This window comes from Macrobrachium rosenbergii, chromosome 41 (assembly GCF_040412425.1).
Source record: "Macrobrachium rosenbergii isolate ZJJX-2024 chromosome 41, ASM4041242v1, whole genome shotgun sequence".
Classification (NCBI taxonomy): Eukaryota; Metazoa; Arthropoda; class Malacostraca; order Decapoda; family Palaemonidae; genus Macrobrachium; species Macrobrachium rosenbergii.
In genome coordinates, this window is record NC_089781.1 from 79770806 (window position 1) to 79784274 (window position 13469).

The following is a 13469-nucleotide window of genomic DNA, read 5'->3' on the forward strand; positions in this document are numbered from 1 at the left end:
CAGTTTGTACGAACAGCTAAAAATCACAGAGGAATAGACGTTGTTTTATTTCGTTCTTTTAAGAAAATAAAAAGTATTCATACATCTTGAAAAATAATCTTTCGAAGTCTGCCTTATATCTACTTATCTGATAGTACCAAGGGGCTGGGGGAGGGATGAGGGGGAGTGAGCTATTGCGTCCTATGTAGGACTTGGTAGGCCATGGCGCCCTAAGATTTGTATGGCAAGACAGAAAGGACAGCGCATGCGCAACCAAAGTTAAACGGAGTCACAAAAGTTGGGGAAACTCTGCTCAAGTCAACTCTTACCCTTACGAGGACCTTTCAATCACCCGTTGCAAGTGCCACTTGTAATTATCCGTTAGAGTAGTTTCCATAGGAAATAAATGACCGGAAGAAAAACCTTTCCGCCACCGTAAAAAGTAGTAAATAAATTATTAAAATTTGAAGGAAAAAAAAGGAAACTCCTCCCACCTCCATAAGGATTAGGGCGCATAAAGATGCGAAAGAAAAAGGGGGCGTATTTGAGTATGTGAAAGGCTGACTAAATTAAATTTTGTTCTCACACTGCGGAATAGACTCCAACCTGATCCTCTTTCCCCTCCTCTCCCAAAAATTATTTCAGGTCAATTTCCTCTAAATCAAATACATTTGCGAAGGTTTTTAATGCCAACAGATCAAGCTGCGTCTTGGTGAAAATAACAGGCTTTCTTGCTTAAACTCTCTACCTTCTAAACTTATGTAAAGACTGACTTTTGTGATCAACAAATTTCGTTAAGGAATTACATTGCTGATGAAAATGTATATGAAAAGAAATCACCAGAGAGAGAGTTGCGGCTTTCTCTTCATATTTCCCGGGGTTAAAGGTGGGAAAAGACCTGGATTATTCGACGAGGTTCCTCAGAGTCTTTCGGTAACCTAATGAAATTATCTATCTCGTAGCCCAAAGAAAGTATCGGCGATGCACCAGTGTTCCTTTTCCAGGTTCTTTTTTCTTTCTCAGAATCTGGAATATGACCTAGGAAATGCCGATAATTTTAAGTTTCTCGTATGAAGGAGAATTCAAAACTTGAAAATACAGGCTACAGAAAACCACCTAACTTGGGAATTTTTATAACCAGATGAAAAACGAAGAGAATTAAAAACAATATGAAATGGCACATGAAATAATTACCTTGATTCTTCTTCAACGTTATTAAAACGATAAGTATCTCATAAATGATAATATTAATTATACACTAATAGTAACATGATGATGATGATAGAAACATCAATTTGAGAATATAATATATATAATAAAGTAGTATATATATATATATATATATATATATATATATATATTTATATATATACATATATATATTACACATAAGGCAATGCAAAATGGACATCCTTAATAATACTACGCAATTCTCACTAGTGTTAACTTTCAAAAAACTAGTTATCAGGAACCAAGCAAATCACTCTTTCTCGCCACTCCTCTCCATCCACTCCATTCTCTCTCTCTCTCTCTCTCTCTCTCTCTCTCTCTCTCTCTCTCTCTCTCTCTCTCTCTCTTAGGCACACGCATACAAGCAGGCATCAGAAGTGGAGGGTGCAGAGCTTCCTTTCTGCTCACGGTAACTGAAGAGTAATCTCTTCAAATTACTCTCCTCTTTTTATAGATTGTAAAGGAAAACTGTAAAAGCATATATTCCGGCACACACACACAGCTGCATACATCACTGATATGATACGGATGTGCACTTGCATGTTAACGTTTTTGTCTATAAAAATGTTCATGATTCTCATACTTGATTATTCTTTCTCTTCTTTATATGATGATTCTAAACTAAAACACCTCTATCGCTTCACTAACTTTCGTTACTTTCATCACTGACTCACTTGAAGTGGAAAAATTTATACAACTTTGCAAGGACGTAACAGATCCACATAAAAATAGAATACTGCTCAAACTAAGATCTAGGCCCATCCCGTACCATTGCGATTGTGGAATAGATTTGTTGAAACTTCCTTCTGCTCAAAACCAAGATTTAGACCCATCCACATTCTCAACCGAAATCTACTCCCATCTCACTGCTGTAATCAAGATGGGAATCCAACTTTTGTTTCGAATTGCAATCTAGACCCATCTATCTGTCGAAACTAAGTTCCATACCTCTCCCACTGTAAAATAAGTAAAAAATGGCCGAAGTTTCTTTAGCGCAATCGAGTTTTCTGTACAGCGTATAATGCTGTATGAAACTTTCGGTGCACTGCAGTATGAAACTCTCAGCCACGACCGGGCACCGCTCATTGCTTCCCAGATACGGTCAACTGAAGATGCGCAGGCGGTTGGCACCTCTAGCCATCCCAGACGCACAATCCATGGCTAACCTTAACCTTAAATAAAACAAAAACTACTGAGGCTAGTGGGCTGCAATTTGGTATGGTTGATGATTGTCCTGCAGCATTTCATTCCACCTCCCATATACATTTTAATCAATTTCGAAAAAGTGAACAATAACAGGCGGAAATTACTCTTACATTTACTGTACTTCAAAATCCCCCGCGAGGCACTATCAATATATCAAAATGGGTCCAAAAGATGACAAAATGCAGACATTCTATAGGTTTTGTGTCCTATAATTAAATTTCTGACAGTATCTGGCTAATTAACCTACCTATCACCACGCTTGGAGACCATTACTTAAATTGTTCCACCACTCTCTCAGACACTGTCATTTGTACGGAGTGAGCTATTAAAAGCCCCATCTACCTGAAAGTTTCTCAGTATTTTTCAATATGCCTCAAATAGTCTCAGCTGAAAATCCCATCAGCGGATGCTTAGCCTAAGCCCTCATATCTTCATTTCTGTTACCCTTCTCAAGAATTTACAAGCTCACATTAGTCCAAGGCCGATTAAAAAAGACGATCTTGATGTGGTCTAAAGCACCTATCAGTATGAACAAAAAAATTAGGCATCAGAGAAGGCTGCAACGGCCTTAGTGCCTCCATTTCTCATGAAATGGTTTCTTTACATCATTCTTCTCTCTCTCTCTCTCTCTCTCTCTCTCTCTCTCTCTCTCTCTCTCTCTCTCTCTCATTTACGTTCTTTGCCCACGCATCACTCTCACAAAGCAAACTTAGCTCAAGAGCCCTTTGCCGTCGTTCTAGTAATGGCTGCTCTCCTGACGCTCATTTTCTATTCTACGGCGGTTGTGGAAACTTCTGTTGTCTTTCTCGGCACTGAAGCAGACTTACGTCCACGTCATCTTTATAACATGGCATGCATACTTTCCTTTATGAATCATCTTTTTTACTTTACAATGGAACTTTCTATTTTGATATCTCAAATTATCATGTTATTATTGTAATTTTACATTAATTTGCTTTACAATATATTTTTCGCAAATGCTATTACCCATAAAATCAATATTCATAACACCAACGTGACGTGAAATGTTTACACGAACACATGCATAAAGTTAATTCATACATAAATTACAATATATATATATATATATATATATACATATATATATATATATATATATATATATATATATATAATGTACTTATAATAGCTACAGTGCCCTCTTAACCTCGTTTCCCGCTACATGAGACATCACAATTTCTTCCTATTTCTTGCACTTGGATCTTAAGGCTTTGCAGTGACAAGCGTATCCAAAAGGGGCGAAGAATTCGAGAAGTTAAGAGGGCATTGTGGCTATTACAATCTTTATAGGTATCTGGTAAAAAGTGACCATTAGATTCTACACACACACACACACACACACATATATATATATATATATATATATATATATATATATATATATATATATATATATATATATATATAGATAGATAGATAGATAGATAGATAGATAGATAGATAGATAGATAGATATACATATACATATACATATATATAACATATGTTTGTGAGTATGTCCGCCCGCACTCAGGGCCTATTATAATATTTAATAACATGATAACCATTGACGAGAATGCATAATAGAATTCGCCAGAATTGCAGCCGTTACTCTGATGCCAGGCTAAGGCCGGCTATTAAAGGGCCCATCATAAACGAAATATGTCTGCCTGTACCCGTGTGTACATTTACACACGGATTACATTTCAACACAACTATTAATCAGGAACCAAGATTTAACGTGTTATACAGAACCCATGCTGCCTACAGTATCCAATAAAGGTCTGAGATATCTTATACGTTCCGGAAATGGTCTTTCTCGCATCAGGATAAATTATCGCCGCTCCTATTCAAGTCGTATTTAATTAAGCTAAATGATAAGCTGGTTAAAAGCCAGCTTTAGCCTGGTATCAGAATAATTGTTGAGGTTCTGATGATTTCTTTTACCCTTTGTCTATCCGTGGTTATCGTGCTATTAAATATCATAATAGTCTCGCGCACGCATACACACTCATAAAAAGGATGAGTGGGCCTAAGGTTACTGCTTTGTTCTATTTTTTCCCTTGAACCATCCCCTTATTACACTAGATATATATATATATATATATATATATATATATATATATATATATATATATATATATATATATATATATATATATATATAATTATATATGCATATGTATGTAGGCCTATGTATATATTTCATTTTATATATGACACAACAAGGAAAAATGAAACAGGAACTGGTCCTGCCGGTTTGCTCTGTTTAGACAATGAAAATAACATGTTTATTATTTTGTTTTCATTCGTTCATTAACTACATTTCTTAATATCTGAACATATTACATATTTTTTTTTAAATAACTGGGCAAATAGATTTTATATACTTTTAGGCTGACATTCATCTTCTTAATAAAACATTCTTATATAAAAATGGCATCGATTGTAATACGTTCTAACATTATTACGATAAACAGTTTTTTTTGGGGGCCCTGTCTCATTAATAGCATGTTTTTGTCATGTTATCGAGACTAATCATGCTATCAATTAGACAGGGCCTAAAAACTATTTATATATTAATAATGTGTTAGATCGAAATATAATCGAGGCCAGTTTGTATAAGAATGTTTTATTAACAAGGTTAATATCAGCCTAGGAGTACATAAACTTGATCTGCTTACCCAATTATTTCAAAAGAAACACGTAAAATGTACAGATATTACGAAATGTAGTTAATATACAAATGAAAACAAAATAATAAACTTGTTATTTTCCAATGAAAAATAATCCAGATTAAATTTATGTATAACCTACTCTTTCTGTCAGAAAAACGCCTGTGCTTCTTCCAGGCGTCAACGGCTGTCCGTTCATATTTGCTACGTATTCATCACAGCATATTTACTGTAAATTTATTTTGCTTTGCACTGTACCAGCCCATTTTAAAATGTCTAAACAAACAAAACCAGCCAGGTATTTTGCATTTAAACTGCCCGGTGAACTCCTGAACCAAGATGAACGCTATCATCTGAAAATGTATTATGCATATTAGCACTTTGTTATGGAATAGTAGCTGAGACAAACTGTTTAAATATCCATATCTATACACCAATGTTTAAGTTTTCACTGACAGATGATAGCTGTAGCCTTATATATGTGCAGTGCATAGTTCCATAGACAAGAACAAACGCAGTCACGTAAAAAGGCTCAATCTAATATAACTTGGGCCTAAATGTTCAATAATAACGAAACATGAACAACAAGTTTTGCCGTATGTTGGAATATTTAGTATTCGATTCATGTGCCAAAAGCTTTTAAAAATAGTGAATTATTGTTATAAAATGCAAAGAAAATAACGACTAGCAGTTATGCATACAGACCTTGCAAATTCCAAAACAAGCTGAGGCTTAAGTTACAACAATCCTAGTTCAAGTATGAAAATAAATATAAATATAATTTTTGTTTACATTTCCTGCCGCCTATGAATTTCTTACAATGGTTACTAATGAAAATAATTACAACTACCAAAATTTGTTAGTAAGCCTAATGCCATCGTTATAACAATGCCACTGGCAATGTTACTGTTATGGTAACCAACAGTTTTTAAAAGCATTATCAAAATTACCATCATTACCCTAGTGATCAGGAATTATTATCAATATTGTCTCAGTAGCAAGTTATAATCTGGCATCTCACAACTACCACACGTAGGTACTGGCAACATTTGGTTGGTAGGCAATCACCCGGCAGCTTACGGTTTTGTCACCAGCTGAAAACACCTTCTGCAGTCTCTAGACCTACCTGAGCTTTGTCATTAAAGTTCCCTTATAAAATATGTCACGTTACCCGTATTCAAAGTTGAACGTAACTAGACTCGCGACCACCATATTACAATAGAAAACGGCAAAAAGGACGTCTTATAAAGGAACTGACCTCACTCCCAGCTACACCTTGGAATTCTGGGAACTCACGAGTTTGAGTAAACTTAGCGTTGGTCGTTTCGCGGGAAGAATAGACCGATATCCGTCGTATACTGTATTGGTTTTCTTGGCATTAGCACTGATGATCCCGTAAATAGTCTTAAGAGAAATACTGCAGCTTTCTTCCTTCAAATTAATTTTCGCCCTACCCAAATAATTTTTCCCGTGTACGATTGTTAGGATAACTTACCACAGAATGTCTTCTGATCCGACTGAGTTAAGTAACGCGTCACTGTTTGTGGTTCTTCACATTGTGTCGGCTACTAACAATCCGAAACATCACATGAGCTTTTAAAACCACTTACCAGTGCAGATTAAAATCAACTCTATTCGCTATACATAAAGGGTACGTGAATCATATTTCATTTATGTGGCTAAAGCTTATAAAAGGACACTCTGATATTTATTAAAATATATATACGCAGACAAAACTATTGCGTTATCTATGACAAAAATTATTCTTACATGGAAATCAAAATCACTCAGTAAAAACGGTCTGAAGGGCACTGTTGAGGGATTCAAACAAGTTATCTGATAGAAGCAAATTAAATTGGTGTCATGAGAAACGGTGAATTATTAATTGCCACGAACACTGGCAATAAAATATCTGCACTCTGGTCCATGCAGGCTACTAGCATCAGTCTAAAAGTAACCTCTATGACTGACTTTAAAAAAATAACATTTCAGTACAACGCCATCGAAAAGCTCAGGGTATGATTTACTTATGTAAGAAAGCCAGATTACCATAAAAAATAGTGATAACAACGTCCTTATCAATAACAACGACCTGATATCAGTTTTAATATATAGGACCACTGATAGATAGTTTTGAAGAGAGAGAGAGAGAGAGAGAGAGAGAGAGAGAGAGAAAATATGCGCTTTGCATTTTATAATTGTAATTACTTAATCAAGTGTTTGTAAATGGCAGTCATGACAAAATTCATATAGTAATTCTGCACAAACAATATTAAACATAAAATTACACAATAAAATACATAGTTTTAATTATCAGATTCCCCTCTTACTCTACTTGAAGTTAATTGAAGAAAGGAGTGTGGTGCTCCATACACACACACACACACACACACACACACACACATACATAAACTCGCATCTCAAACTAAAAACAGCAAAACCATCGTTGACTTAATTCCAGAGTTATGTAAGTTAATTATGATCATAACCTTTCCGCTTTTCATATTTAACTTTGCAATGATATGCAGTCTTAACTGTCTAGACTATTTACACAAGGCAGCGATGACAGCGCAAACATTGTCCTTGCCATCACACGGAGCAACGTCTGAGAAGTTTCAGTGAGATGTTAAAAACAATTTTTATTTTTAATTAATATCACTATCAACATCATCTGTCATTAAAATCATAATTAATCCTAATCTTCATTAATATGATTACAGGAGGTTTTCTTTAGTTTGGTTATTGTTACTCTTTTAAGCCTATGAGTGATCGACTTTTCACATCTTGGACTTGACAATAATAAATTTCTGTTCCTCTAAAACTGACATTTATATACACAAAGACTAAAGAAGTAAAAAATGCGCCGTAGTTTCCTCGGCGCAATCGAGTTTTCTGTACAGCAGCCTTTACAGCGTATAATCAGGACCACCGAAAATAGATCTATCTTCCGGTGGTCTCGGTATAATGCTGGATGAGCCGTGGCCCATGAATCTTTAATCACAACCTGGTGGTGGCCTATCCTATATCGTTGCCAGAAGCACGATTATGGTTAACTTTAACCTCAAATAAAAAAAAAAAAAATACTGAAGCTAGAGGGCTGCAATCTGGTATGTTTGATGACTGGAGGGTGGATGATAAACATACCAATTTGCAGCCCTCTAGCCTTAGTAGTTTTTAAGGCCTGAGGGCGGACAGAAAAAGTGCGGACAGAAAATATTACGGACAGAATAAAGTGCGGACGGACAGACAGAGCCGGCACAACAGCAAACATTTATAAATGAAGGAAACAAAAAAGAAATACACAAAAACCAAAATCGCCCTCAACTAAACTTTTCCGGGAGAAAAACGGAGCGAATTGTCAAGTCTTTCGCCAAATCTAGGAAACTTTCTTTTTTCTGAAAGCATTAGTCATAAAAAAATATATTCTTGTCGTGAAAATGTTTTATCATGAAAAAGTTCGTCATCAAAACGTCTGATCACGAAAAGGTAACATTCTTATCACGGAAAAATTCTTAATATGTTAATGTCCTTATCATGTTCTTATCACTGAAACGTTCTTCATTTAAAAAAAAAAAGTCATGAGGAAGTACTTATCATGAATACGTTCTTATAAATACATTCTTATCATGAACACGTTCTTGTCATGTAAACTTCCTTATCACGTTAAATTTGTTGTCCTGAAAACGTTGCCATAAAAACTTCCTATAATAATAAAAATAAGAGTTTTTCATGTAAACGTTCTCATCAGGCAAACTTTGTCATGAGAACTATCTCGTCGTGAAAACTTTGTCATTAAAAAGTTCCTTTTATGAAAATGTACTCATGTTGCAAACGTTCCCGTCATGCAGATGTCCTGTCATGAAAACCTCTCATGGCTACAGTCTTGTTGTGAAAATGTTTTTATCTTAAACACGTGCTTAATTTATGCACAGCCCATTTGCAGTATTCTTGAGACTAGTGTTCAGTATATGCAGTTCGTGAAATATTCTCCAAGTGATATTCGATATAATAATAATAATAATAATAATAATAATAATAATAATAATAATAATAATAATAATAATAATAAGAAGAAGAAGAAGAAGAAGAAGAAGAAGAAGAAGAAGAAGAAGAAGAAGAAGAAGAAGAAGAAGAATCCAGAAAGAGGCCAACAATAATTTAACTGTCAAAATACATCAAAATCAGTGAAAAACAATTAAAACCAAAATACCTGTAACTCTGAAATCCAACCATATAATAGGCAAAAAAAAAAAAAGAATATTACAGATACCGAATGATTGTGCAATACTGAATGTTGCGAAAACCTTGCGAAGTGTCCATCATTTTCGACAAAAAGACCCGTCAGCGAATCAAAGCGACTTCGTAATATCCTCTTCGTCGTTTTGCAAAAACATTTGAGCCTTCGGACGTCTTCGCAACACACGCGAATTTCACTGCGTGTGTTGCAACTGCAGCAGTTCTGAGATTTCGTGGCGAATATCTGTCCTGGGAGTAAACATGTTTGTGTTCGGCATGGGCATGTGTTGTAAATACGGAAGCATAATCAATTGGAATGACAACTGTAGTTATCAGCACTTAAATCAATAATAATTGGATACGGAAAACATGGCTGGACAAACTATTACGCACAATAACAAAAACAAACATAAGGTTTTTGCACAGGTAACTCATTCTTAACTTGGCAGCTGAATGGTAGACATGGAGGTGAATGTATGTTTATTAAGCTCTTGAGACTCCCCCTCCCCCACACACACAAACAAACACACAGATTATATATATATATATATATATATATATATATATATATATATATATATATATATATATATATATATATATATATTTGTATATATATATGTATAAATATATTTATATATATAATATATATAAATATATGTATGTATACATGCATATAAATTTAATTATGTACTTGTAGTTTATTAGTGTGCTGGGCTGCAGCCTTGGTGAAGAAGGGTATGGGTCTAGCAAGTGCATCCAAAAATGCTGAGAACCTGAAGGCTAATACTTCCTTCAGCCACCCTCTCTATTATGAGAAAAGTAAACCCGTCGTAATATATATATATATATATATATATATATATATATATATATATATATATATATATATATACATATATATATATATATATATATATATATATATATGAGCGTATGAGCGTTTGCTGATAAGAGCATTTCCTTGACAACAATGTTTTCAAGAAAAGAACGAAGCGTAGTTGCAAGCCATCCAGTTCTCTCTGTTGTTCGCCCAGCAATGCTCAGCCGAGCGTACAAAGCATTAACACGTCACTGAAGGAAAAATGGGAGGAAGGAGTGAAAGGAGATATGTTTCTCTTATGGACTTGATTCTTTTTTTTTTCTGATCCAGTCTGTTTCTTTGCACCTCAAATCTTTTGTATTTATGGTTTGCTTCACGTTTACGTATGTCCCAGTGTGAGTCTTCTTGTCCATTCCCTTGTTTTTATAAGGTCATGGAAGTTTAATAATTAGCAACAAAATTCTTAAAACGATGTACACTTAATAAAGAGACTATCTCGCCTTGGTACAGATGATAAGACAAATTCCCTCCCTTGGGGATTTTAACCGCTGACCAGTGAAACACCAGACTACCGCGTTTCATGAACTCAGCCTAAGACGAGATTGCCTGAGTATAATGTTTACCTCACCGCAGACCTTTGAAGGGAAGATGTCCATTGCCACTGGTGAAGAGGGGAACAAGTAAAACCACTGCTATGGGTACATTAAGACCGCTATACTTCCATTGGTGGCATATCTGGTTCCTCTCCTTTTATCCACAGTGAGAGTAAAATGGTATACTCTGTCGGTATTAACTCGGTATGTATCCACCTTTGTCAAAGTCCAGGGTAAACTCAAGCTAAGTAAAGTAGGTGGCCGCACGAAGATATCGTTTATATAATATAAATTAATTACACATTTAGTATAAGTGTTACATGGAATAGTCAGCGAAGGTTTGAAGAGAATGGATGCTCAGGGTAATCAAAAGTAGATATATGCGTAAACATGACCAGCAATGAGAACACAGTGCTAAATTGTTATTACAGGCTCTCCTGGTAATGATGATGATGATGATGACGATAACAGAAATAAAGATAATAAGAGCACAGGAAGCACTACTCCTAGGCTGAGCATATAAATGCTTTCTATAATCGCAAAGACAAGTTGAAGTGGGTGATGTCGTTATGTCGGTCCGTAAAATAATAATAATAATAATAATAATAATAATAATAATAATAATAATAATAATAATTGTCACTTCTTTTATACGGATCCGTATGAGATACGAAAAGTATTAAAGTCGTTATTATTTTAAGTATATAATTCCGCTGCATATTAATAGGATTATGAACGAAGTTAATCCGATTCTTAGCTAGAGCGAAATGAGCATGTGCATGAATGCAAGTGACTGCGTTTACAAAGACACACTTTAGTGTCTGTTAATTCAATTCTACTTTCTTTCAGAGTTTTTTATCAGTTACAGATTTGTAATGAAGATGGTTTACACAACGCAGAATATGATGAACTTTACCCATAATATATAGATACACTAGTTGACCAACCCAGCACTGCCCGGGATAACTCTGAATGACAACTGATAAACTTTTTCTCTCTCTCCAACTCTCCCTCACTTTCTCCTCCCTAACAGCCCCTCTACTCTCTACTCTCTCTCTCTCTCTCTCTCTCTCTCTCTCTCTCTCTCTCTCTCTCTCTCTCTCTCTCTCTGTGTGTCATCCCCTCCCCAACTCCCACCCCGTTTGATACCACTGATGTCTTACCCCACAGTATTCTTTTCCAGATAGTAAGTCATATGTATACCGAAATTAGGTACGATAAGTTAGTAAAGTTACTAAGTCTTTCGGCATAACCAGCCCCATTTCACGGGAAGAACCAGTCCCGTTTTAGGGAATCCCTTCCCACGCCCACCCTAACCCCTTTTAGTGCTAGTGATGTCTTACCCCCACAGTACTGATTTCTAGATAGTAAGTCATAAGTATACCAAGTTTGGTTGAAATTTCTCAGTGTGCTTCAGAGTTATGCTAGCACATACACACACACAGATATACAGTATATACATTTATACAGTATATACATATATATATACATATATATGTGTGTGTCAAGTATATGGTGTGCTCAGTCTACCAAGCTAGACCTAAGTTCGAATCATAGACTAGGACATGCGGATGTGCACACTCGGTTTCATAAAAAATTACGCCTCTGTTGGCATATGCAGGGAATTGTCCCTGGTGTTAGCTGACTGTGGACTGTCACAACTCGAGTGAAAACGGGCATGGGCCTACCAAACTCATCCCATAAGAATTGCTATGAAACGAAATGCAAAAAGTTCCTGGAACCACCCCTCCTATGGAGGAAAGGCGTATGGTTAAATATATATATATATATATATATATATATATATATATATATATATATATATATATATATATATATATATATATATATATCCTTCACCAATATACTCGCAGTCATGTATGCATGTAGGATACATATCTGGTACGTGTGTATGCGTATACGTGTGAGAATGAGCTTCAACTGGCCTTGAAGAGCGTTCCAATCTTTTGAGAGAAGAGCCGTGGGGGAAGAAGGTAATTCAAAGAAATGATTCCTCAATTATCGTAAAGAGAAACTCTCTCTCCACCCCATCATCCGGTTTCCATTTTTCGTCTCCGTATCAGAGAGAGAGAGAGAGAGAGAGAGAGAGAGAGAGAGTGAGAGAGTCGATTTTTTTCCTAGAATAGCCTTCCCTTAAAGTGAACACGTTTTAATATGAATAACATCATATTCTGAAGAGAGTGCTGGGGAAGTGACGCGGTGAAAGGAAAGGACTAGAGAAGATTTGGATGTTAAAATCTACCGTCAATTTTCGAATTTAAAATTTCTTTCCTTCTCGTAACTCTTCTCTTCATTTTAATACCATTGCCCCTGCCCAGAAACAGAGCAAGATTTTACTTTTATTTTTTCAGTTATGCATGTGCTAATTAACCATTTCTGTTAATTTTATTAACAATTGAAAGCACCCATTTTCATCTTCATGCTACAATGTCGACGGATATTGATTTTCAAGAAACAATTTTTGTCCGTAAACTATTATGTCATTACTGTAGTTTGAGATTTGTATTTGTTGTTGTTCATATGTTTATTTTGTTTAACTTAAAATGGAGTATGATTAGAATCAAATTTACGATATCCCTTCTGACGTCCCAGCTAAAGGGATTTCCTGTTCTCTAATCAATCAAATTATATCTTCAGATATTGAAGTTTTACTCATTCCGATATCCATTACTCATTACCTAATAAGGTTCCCATCACCAATTTTGG

General features: G+C 35.3%; 1 protein-coding gene across 6 annotated transcripts in view; it reads right to left on the reverse strand.

The window, feature by feature from the left end:
- sff (sugar-free frosting) overlaps window positions 1–13469 on the reverse strand; it is a 647719-nt gene that overhangs the window by 568010 nt on the left and 66240 nt on the right. Inside the window, exon 1 of one of the 6 annotated variants that reach the window (XM_067084451.1) lies at window positions 6586–6678. The exons of 3 other annotated variants lie outside the window; for them this stretch is intronic. The gene's annotated coding sequence lies outside the window, so the exon portion shown is untranslated. Of the gene's footprint in view, window positions 1–6348; window positions 6679–13469 lie in introns of those variants that run through there. 2 more of the 6 variants (XM_067084449.1, XM_067084455.1) reach the window with 2 other exon arrangements.